The sequence below is a fragment of the Elaeis guineensis genome, chromosome 6 (assembly GCF_000442705.2).
Source record: "Elaeis guineensis isolate ETL-2024a chromosome 6, EG11, whole genome shotgun sequence".
NCBI classification, from domain to species: Eukaryota; Viridiplantae; Streptophyta; class Magnoliopsida; order Arecales; family Arecaceae; genus Elaeis; species Elaeis guineensis.
The window spans coordinates 122,243,648-122,254,864 of record NC_025998.2 but is presented as its reverse complement, the minus strand read 5'-3'; the positions used below and the strand labels follow the sequence as shown (position 1 = coordinate 122,254,864).

The following is an 11,217-nucleotide window of genomic DNA, read 5'->3' as shown; positions in this document are numbered from 1 at the left end:
CTCGAAAGAATAAGCCCCGCTAGCTCATCTATCAAAAGGACAATAAGGCACCACCAGCCTCTTTCTTCTTTTATAATAGGAAAGGATAGGAAAACAGTACCTGGTCCACGCTTTTCTTGTGCAACCGGACTTTATGCTGAAGCAGGCATTTAGTTCAATACCGTGACATTTCCTTCAATGCTAGGCAATAGTGGGATGGAGTAGTGACTCGGTTCCAACTTCCACGGCAATGACCTGTTGTTTTCTTCCGCATGGGACAATCACCTTTCACCAGCATGGAATGGAGTCCACCAACAAGAAGAAGAGATGATGGTTTATTACTAGAGGTGCCTGTTTTATATGTGAAAAAAATTGGCAATGGTGGGCCATTGAGATTTTCAAACTAAAGCCTCGTGATTTGAGAAAGATGCATTCGCTTTATCCATGGTTTTATCTTTTGTAAAGCATTGGGTATGTATAATTTGCAGTCATAAGCAAGATAAGGATGGATATGCGCTTATGCTTACAATGAAGACCTAACTACTTTGCTTTGCATGAAATCCAAAAAAGAAAAAGAAAAAGCAAAAAAAAAAAAAAAAAACAAGAAGAAGAAGAAGAAGAATAGGTATCTTCGATGCCAAGGAACCAGGAGCAACGTTAGTAAATATTACAAGGCCTCTTTAATTGGTTTGAAATATGAAACTTAGAGCCTAATTATTGTCCTCAGAATCAAAATTATAGACAAAAGTGGTGCTCACACATGTCAACTTCAGCCTAGGTTCCATGGCCTCGAAGTGGACTTGGAAAAATTTACCTTTGTTGTTGGAGCCAACCCTACGTACAATCGAAGTAAACTTTGATGGGCTGGCAGAGATACAGGTAGGACGTTGTGGGCACGAGCTTCCTTAGTGGCGAGTATATAGGTTATTGGTTAGAAGCCGGCCATGGTGCTCTCTCTTAAGAGGTGTCCATCCCACTTACCAAGTTACTGCGAAGTGGAGAACTTGTTTGCAGCCGAAGACATGCAGGCTATGGAGATTTAGGTGGTGGAAGACCATTCCACTAGCATTGCAGGTTAGATTAGAGAAGGTCTCTCTCTCTCTCTCAATTATTGCATTGATCAAGTCCAAATGGACCGGGCAAATCTCGAAGCATATGCATGGTGGATAATACATAATCGGGAATCGGTGAAATACAAGCTACAACATGGCATGTTATCCACCATCGGATTGGCATGGTCCATTGGACCTCTCTCTCTCTCTCTCTCTCCTCCACCATCCATAGTTGCGTGATCTCACATTTATCATGAGAGAAATCAATTAGCTAATTAGTTTTAGACTTTATCTATGTCTTGCATGTTTTCAAATAAAAGATAATAAAGTTTACTTAAAATGCATTATAAATAACTTTTGTAGTGATTGGTTGCCTGAATTTTATTCTAGTAGAGGCTTCATTATATTTTAAAAACTTATCCTTTGTCTGCATGATTGATTAAGGCAAATAAAATCTTGAAAAAAGTGCGGTGATACATGACTTAAAGCTTTAGAAGATTTTGAATGTGTTCTTGCTCAAACACCAAGCTGATATAGTGGCCTTGATTCTTTTTTTGAGATTGGAAGGGGTTTTAATCAATATCTTCCATTGTAAGTCTAATTGGTCTGTTTAGGACCGACTCCAGCTAAAATCGAACTCCTGTATTTTTGCTAAAATGGTAAAGGGATGATATCGGTCAAACAAATGTTTGTTGATTGGTAGATTGGATTTTTGAAAGATGGAAAATGAGTCACATGCCCACCTTCACTATATTATGCTTGAAATCTAAATGGATCCATGACATTTATATGTTGATGTATGTTTGCTGCCTATAATGCCAGCTTCAGCTAAAAAAGCCTGCTTAAGTGGAGTATCTTACAGGATGAGCGATGAGCAATTCTTTGTCACCGCACTACGTGCACGTAGTGATTGGATCACGTGCCGGAGAGGGAGGGGGTGTTCCGTGTGCGCCAATCACCGTATGTGATGCAACTCATTCTGCACCGTGCGCGATGCAATAAGAATTTCACCTTGCAGGACTGACATGTCTAGATATGGAGCCGAAAGCATGTTATAGTCAAATTTGGAGCCCACATGACCACTTGGACTTCATTTTTAATTTGGTGGGGAGCATAGCCATGTTATAGCCTATTACAGTTGGCTAAGCCTAGGCTAAAAACTCATATGGCTTAAGTACGCCACAACAGCCAACGTAGCCCCAGTTGCTAGATTTGCCAAAATTTGCACCCAAAAGTGCAACCAAAAAAAAAAAAAGATTAGGATTATAAGAAGTTGATTAGGATCATAAAAATTGACTCCTCCTCCCATATTTCAGTGATACCAATCATTATTCAAGTTAAAACTCCAAAACATCAAGTTTAGGCATCTTATTTATACCACTTTATTGACGCCATCAGATTGAAACGATCGCATCTTATGCAAAGCCAACCTTGCTTGTGCAAAGAAAATCAAAGTTTCTCAAATTTATGAAGAATGAATACCAAAGCAGCCTTTCCATCCCTCACAACAGCAAATGTAAAACAGCTAGTACAAGACAGCAGTTTAATGTCGAATTGGATATAATACCAGCAACATTCAACCTAGAGCAGACTTTCCAGATTGACTTCAAACAAGGTTTCAAGTTGCTCAGTAATGCCCAACATGAAATTAAATTTTAAATTTGACAGTCTCAAGTGCAATTAGTTACAGACTGGCTGCAAAGAATTTTACCAAGGGCAGAAGACTATGAACGGGCAATTGGAGAAGTAATCAAAAACCAACAGAGCAACCAGCGCATGTAATTTTCTCTCATCGTTGATGATGATAAAATGTGTGAAAAGTAACCCAAAGCATCAACTGGAGATAATAACCATAGCACAAAGGAATTATTTGCTTGTACGCTTGATTTATTTCATTAAACATCACCTATATACTTCATAAATGTTGGAGCACCAAGTGCATTGTCCCCATAAACTCCTTAACTAGCTCAATTAGCTTCAGAGGAACTAGCTACTTGGTATTTTTGGGCATTTGGCACCATCAGCAATATCTGGCATGACTCAAGGCGAGAGAAACAGAGCAAGCTGTGAAGGCTTCTACAACAGATAGACCATGACAACTGGTAGGCTCACATTTACTGATAAACAAGAAGGAAAGTTTAAGGTATATACAAACCACCGTAAGCATCTGAAGTTCCCTACATGTCAGGAAGTTCCATATTTACAGAGAATGTGAAGGACAATCCCTATGCAAGCAAAATTATACAGTGAACTTTAGCTATATCGGCACATATTGAGAGTTTATGCACCTCCATATGCCAAAACACATCAGCAGAAGGATTACTGCAAGAACAAGCCGGACAAATAAGCAACAACTGAACCAGTTCCTGATATTCCTGGGTGTGGGGAGGGTCTTTCAGGACATTTGCATCATCATAAGTGCCTTTCGTTCTCAACCTCAGCAAAGGTTTTGATTCCTGATACAACTCTGAGCTGTGTTGCATCATCTACATGATAAATAAGTGTAGCAAAAGAATAATTTAATGAGAATATGTTCAAGTAACACAATAGATTTTGCTCCTTATTACATGAATAGATAACTGTTCGAGCTTGTCCAGTAGAGCAGGCTTTGAGATCTCCCTAAATTCAGCAAGATTGTCATCCACATGCTCTCCTGCAGCGACTAGATTAAGGTATATTAAGTTCATGCAAATGTAAGTAAAGACTACAAAAAACCCATTTAGATATGGACTAAATAAAACACCATACCTCTGTTGTTGATTCTCTGTCTACCTGGTCATCTTTGCTGCTGCTTGATTCACCAGCAATAGCGGAAAATGATCCCACTTCAAGAGAAGCTTGCAAACGAATCCTTCCAAATACTCTGCCCCGCTTTGATGATAACTTGTTCAAACTTGGAGGATGTGCTTTCCGAGTCCTGATCTTGATTCCAGTTCCCTCAAAACCATCTTCATTACTTGGTGTATCCTTCTGGGTCAATGATTCCTCAGTGCTATCACACAAATCTTGCAAAGCCTTCTCATTGCCTCTTTGTCTTCATGATCATCTCCACTGCTGCTTGATTCACTACCAGCTAAGGCAAATGACACATTTTGAACTGGACCCTGTAAACGGAACCTACTTGTTATGGTGCTCTGTTGTGCAGAATGTTCTTTGAATCTGATGGATGCTGCAGTTGATGAGGCCTGAACTCATTCCAGTCACCTCAAGACCATCTCCATTATTTGCAATATTCTTCTGGTTATTAGATGCCTCCATGCTATCAAACAAATATTGCAAGGATTCTGAGGCAGGGTCCACTGAGCACACATCTGGTCCAGTGCTATCATATGGAAGTAAACTTGCATTTCATAAGGTGCACTCAGATGGTTCTGTTTCTGGATATCCATAAGAAGAATTCATCTGTAACAGTTCATTTAACAGAAAAGATGTTCTTCAGACCACTCAGAAGCTTCCAGACTAACATGTTCCTGTATAATTGAAATAACAGAAAGTCTCAGCTTTTGTTCCTTTTTTGGTTATACATTAATCAATTGATATAACAAGCACACATACCTGAGGTAGTCCTGCTTCAGTATCGATATCGCTGCTGGTCCCACTATCCCTGAATGATGCTGAATCCCAGATGCCATGTCTTGGCACACTCTCAGCAACTGAATTTTTCTGAGCATCGGATGCCGAGGAGAATATTCATCTGGATTACCTAGAACTGCATCTAAGAACTCATGAAAGAGTCCGATCGGCATCATCAACATCTTCCATAGGGATTCCTGGTCGTCTGTGCAAGGCAGCATTGGGGAACTGAAATTCGGAAAGCCATTAGAATCTATTTGCTGATGATGTGGACCATGGTACTGTGTTGAGACATCCTGCAGAGGAAAGGCTTACACTTATGGAGATTATCATGCCTTGGTTAGTGTAACGGTACAAGCAAGAATACATGCCAAAATCAAGAAAACAAGCTTGAAGGAATGAATTTATCAGAAGGCATTCCATTAAATGAAATAAACACAATAAAAAGTGGAAAAAAAATATCCAGAACCTAAGATGAACAAAGTTCTTACATGCATTCCAGCTTTGGCATCATGATTATCTGCAGCAACGTTGCAAGACCTCTCATCTGGTTCTACAGAGCAAGTTGCTGAACAATGAATGTTGTCAGTAAGCCATCTCTTAATAACTGTTGGCTGCTGTTCAACCGAATCAGGCAAGGATTGAGGCTCTTCTTGCAAACCTGATTCTGGAGACTTTTGATTTACTGGGGTTGAGATTTCCTCCATACTATCTTCTTCATGCAGGGTACCATCAGGAGAGGATTTGGTTGGGGTTGGAGAGAAGCCACTTTTCTCCATTTCATCAGCTTTGGAGTTTGAACCCTTTTTCTGGCTTTTTAAATAAGCGATAAAGGACATAACCACCCTGCAGAAAATAAAAATCACAGTGAAAATTTATGAAGAAAAACTGCAACAAGTAAGATATGATAAGTAGCCATAGCCAGTAGACAATATAAATGTAGGTGGACTATATACAAAAATGTCCCTATTGGCACACAGTGATACAAGTCACAATCATAACAGTAGGTACAATAGGGGAAAGATTTAAATATCTACACGCAATGCTAGACCTCCCACTCACTCAAGCATCTTCTCAAGAAATAATTTGCCAACAGTTTTTGCATCCAATATTTGGTAAATAAAGATGATCTTATATCCAATTTTTGAAAAATCATCATCCTTCTTACGTTTAATTTGTAATAGCCTTTGATGGTATACTGTTCTGCAATCTACAAAAATACTCTTCATCATCATTCATACTAGTAGTTTATTGGCAAGAACATCGCAGCAACAAGCAATAACATGCTTTCATATAACTTGGCGTGCAATGAAACTATTTACACAAATGATATAGTCTATTACATGGAGAATCTATATCAGCTTCAAAATAGATACATAGAGACCCAATGTTTTTGAACCTCTGTATTTGGTCACCTTTTTGACCCAAACTTTTGACCAACACAGAAACTGGCAGACTTTGGTATCTCTCTCCACCGATTTCAACATCTACCATCCTCCGACTGGAATTCACATTTTTCTTAAACATCCAAACTAACAATTGCCTATTTTTGATACTTAACCATACTACAAGAGTAGTTTCCACTTTTACCAGTCAAAAATAGAGAAAAAGAAGTTTATAAATAGCATGTTTCAGTAACCAATAAATTTAATAAAAAAGGGTTTAAAAAAGAAATTGCATAATTTTATCTCAGAGGAATGTTATGTTCCAAAGCAAAAATATATACCACATCACCTTAGAAGGTTTAAAAAAGAAGCAGAAGCTAGGTTGAGTTCAAACTGAAGATTCCACCCGATCTTATATTATAAATTTGTTAACATTACATAAAAATACAATAGCTTGAACTTATACAATGTTACCACTTGCAAGATGCACTAGTGAATCGTTATGATTTTTCGAACCGCTATTTTACCATCACCAAAATGTCAAAGGGCTATTCAAATCCTTCTCAGTATTCCATAAAACCCCAACCCTGTAATGTCATTATCAAAGAACCAAAACAAAATGAAATGTTCATTATGCATCATACATGGAATTATATGACAAGTTATCAGAGCATATATAGATTAAATTGGGGATGATAATCCAAAGCATCCAAGAGTGAAAGCAGAAACATGTAGAACCCTGCTACCAAATCCACTTCAACAAAGCTTCTCACCACCACGACCCAAACAATCCACTTTCATATCTTTGAAGAACCTTTGCCTGTGCAGGTAAAACAAACACATGAAAGCATTCTGGAAACATGTTTGAGAAAAGTCTCTTCACAAATGGATTAAATGAGCCTGTATTTCCACATAGGTTCTATTACAGGTAAACAAGGTGAACCTAGTAGTACTCATCTCATTATGCTGGCAGCTATATGCACTTATACACACATATCGCAGCCAATAATTTAGACACCAAAGCAAAAGTCACGACTATCTACATACCTCAATCTTCTGTAAAAGAAGTGCATGCATGCAAAGGCAAAAAACAAGAACTTACACGTACAGAGCATTTCCCATACTACAAGATGGGCAATTTAGTAAACAAGCACGTGTTCCATCGGGGTATCAGATGGTGTCCAATTTGATGGTGATACAGATTAACGCCACGACATGATCACAACGTATTTTCGTAACTGCCATGCTGCACGACTTTCCAGATAAAATTCCTTTAAAGTTAAAAACTTCACATGCCACACATCAAAACATACGGATATCAGGATAAAAACCATGTCAGAAGATGAGCATATCTACTGACACCAGAATCAGATCTAACTAGTCCGTGCCATAAATAATAGAATCACTTCACAAAAAATGATCCCATGACATCAGTATACTGGAAACAAGACTAGATTACACTAAAATCTATAAAAAATGAACATCTTTTTCACCGCCATAAGAATTAAAACCCCATCATATAGCAAAAGCAACCACAAGAACATCCAGATTAGAACACCAAAACTATATGTACACCTTAAAACAAATAGTCCTTTTTTTTTTCCTTTTAAAGAATGGATTGAGCTTCGAACCTGATCGCCGGACTCGAATTCCCGCTCGGTGGTGCGGTACTCGTGTATGATCCAGCGGTCCGGATGCCCTTCGGCGCTCTTCCTCGGTGGAAGACAAGGGTCTTCTTCATGCCGATGAGGTTTTGCCGGCCCGGCGCAGCCTTAGACCGGATGAGACGGTCCCTCCCCGTGGCCTTCCAGTACCCGGCCTCCGTCGCGCGGTTGGACCTATTCCCATTCGCGTACTTCCGATCCTTCGCGCAAAGAAAAACCACTCCGGATCGTCCGATCTGATAATAGATTTATCTGCCCAGCCACATCAAACCCACCCGAAGCGCATCAAGATCGAATTTTTACAAAAAATAATCGACCTTCTAACACGAGAAATGAAAGAAAAAGGGGGGAATTGATACCAGGAAGATCCCATGGCTCGCACTTCAAGATATCGATCTCGGGGATGATTTCCATGTCGTTCCTGATCCGGCCGGAGATCTTCCGCTTGAGGTAGACGTTGACGAGCTCCTCGTCGGTCGGGTGGAACCGGAACCCTATGGGGAGCGACCCCGGGGAGATCGTCATCATGGCTCCTGCCTTCCTTCGAGTACCTCCACTATGCTCCCAAATACCGCCGCCCCACTCGAAATCGAACGCCGAAAACAGCTAATAAAGCGAAATCTTCAGTCCCAAAGCTCAAATTCGAGAGGCAGGATCGCTGGAACTCGAGAAACCCTAGAAAACTTTTGGGGCTTCTGATCTCTTCCAGGCCTAGGGTTTTGAGTTCTCAGAGAGAAAAAGAGAGGGTGAGGAGCGGGCTTATTATATAAGCGAGCTTTGTTCCACGACCACCGAGAGAAGAGAGAGACAGCGGGAGAGCGGGGTGGCTGGGTTTTAGAACGATGCATTCTGCGCTAAGGAAAGCCAGCTGGATCACGGGTTTAATTAAAGAGATCTGCCAGTATATTCTGATCGACGGATTTATCCATGAGATTCATGGAATAAGGAAGCGGATGTAATGTACGATACGGTCGGCTTTTAGGTCCGTTTGCTTGGGTGTATCAAATTGGCGATTTCTCATAATTATTTATTTAAAAAAATAATTATAAAAAAAAATAAATTTTATTATATTTACTTGATAAAATTTTTTTTAAAAAAATAATATTAAAAAAAATTACAATATTTGATTAGAGTTCATCCTATATGATAAAATTTATAAATATATTATTTAATATAAAATAATTTTATAATATCACAATAATATTGTCATCTGATCAATTTTATATAATGGCTATAATCATATAATTCTTTACATAATATTATTTACATCTTAATTTTTTATAAATTTTTTTGATTAATTAAAAAAAATATTTAAATAAATTTAATAATTATACATATAATTTTATTTAAAATATTTTTAGTAAATATAAATTATTATTATTTAAAATTATCAAATATTAATTTTCATGATATTTGTAAATATGAGATTCATTATTTTTTTTTTTAGAAAAAATTAATGAGAAATATCTAATTGAGTTTTAACTTAAAAGCAGCTATCCACTTAAGTTTCAAATAAAAAATTTTCTATATTTGAAACATAGCTTGAAAACAACTATCCAAATGAGGTAAAATGATCAAATTATCTTTGCAGTTATAAAGTAACACTATATTATAAAATAATATTATACTATTATAAAATAATACTGTACTGTAATAAAAGCAACACTATATTATTATAAAGTAATATTATACTATTATAAAGTTATACTATACTATTATGAAGCAATACTGCATTGTTGTAAAGTAATACTATAATAAAAAAATACCATACTATGATCATATAATATCATCTTATTGTAAAGAAATACTATACTAATATATAAATATAGTAATATTATATATTATAAAAAAATACTATACTAAATATATAATACTATCTTATTGTAAAGAAATACTACACTAATATAATATAATAAAATAATACTATATTATTATAAAGAAATATTATACTAATATAATGTAATATTATTTTATTAAAAAATACTATGATAATGTAATACTGTAGTATTTTATATAATGATTATAATTATATAGTTCTTTACATAATGCTATCTACATCTTAATTTTTTTATAAAAAATTTTATTTAATAAATTTAAAAAATATTAAAATAAATTTAATAATTATATATTAATTTTATTAAAAATAGTTTTATCAAATATAAATTATTATTATTTAAAAATTTATCAAATATCAATTTTTATGATTTTTGTAAACACGAGATCCATTATTTTCTTTTTTTTTTTTTTAATATGAAAGATAGTAATCTAACCTAGCATTCATTTTTCTATACCACAATCAAATGGAACCCTACGTAATTTTGTTTTTCCGGAAAACAAGTGGGACGAGATCAGTCCAATCTAAAGCCAATAAAAATTCGACACGTTTAGATCGGTCGTGGGGCCCAGCCGGGTCTATGGATTCCTCCTTAGAAAGGAAGGTGGTTACACCACTGGCGGGAGGCGAGGAGTAGGTCTCCGTTTTCTGTTGGCAAACGGTGACGAACCGTCGGATGGCGATCCGACGACGACAGGGAGGATTTTAATTGTTTCGCCGTGGTATCCGTTTGCCAAGGCGCATAAATTCACCGCGAGGAAAACGGAAGGACGCAGGAATGGTTTAGAAGCGAATTTAAGAACCCATGGCGCATAAATTCACCGCGAGTGACGATACAACAAGGAGGGGATCAAGTGGCGGGATTCTTGGACCCCACTAGTAATAATCCAGTAGAAGGTTGGATAGATTTGGATAATGGTGTTTGGACCAATCCATTTGTGAATTGAATTCCAGCGATGCTTAATGTTCCCAAACAATCCAGTTTAACAATTTTTAATGTATAAATATCTGACTTCGAGTCTTATTTAATAAAAAAAGAAAAGAAAGTTCTTGGCTTGAGCTTTTTTTTTTTTTTTTTTATGTTTTATATTAACATGCAGACGCCTTTGGTAAAGTATTATAACGGTTTAAATATAACAAAGCTCCACGTTTATATCACTATAATATGGTGGTTGGTCACAACGGCCGTTAACGTTTGTATGGAAGAGTCTTGTATTTGTTCTACCAGATAAAGGTTTTATATTTGTTTTTCATGTCAAGTTTCTAAGATATCTTTACATCATTAAATATGCTTGGTAGATATGACATGCACCAATAGGTACATAAATTCATGTCTTCGTTATGACAACATATTTCACTTTGCATCGAGTAGAGCTGGACGTAATTGAGCACCGCACATATTAATTGTTCTTTCCAAGCAGTTTTGATACGACTCGGGCCCCACCAATGCTTGAATCCACCAACAACTTGCTCCACTCAATGAAACCAACCAACTCTTGACAACACACCTGACTCTATGCATTCCATGTAGACCACCAAAGCAGAGAAGGCATGAAATGGAGTTTGATAGGTGCATGTGTGTGTCTATATACACACACACATGTGCGCCTTGGATTTGGTTCTTGTAGAGAAACATTATAAAGGCTATCTTAACCCTAGGATGTATTTAGTTAATGATCGGAATCGGATTCGAAATAAAAATTGAAACTATCGTATTTTTCTACATATTT

The 11,217-nt window shown here is 36.9% G+C and overlaps 1 pseudogene; it reads right to left on the bottom strand.

Moving 5' to 3' along the window:
* Positions 1–3,193: 3,193 nt before the first annotated feature.
* LOC140858591 (uncharacterized) lies at positions 3,194–8,518 on the bottom strand (annotated as a pseudogene).
* Positions 8,519–11,217: the final 2,699 nt, after the last annotated feature.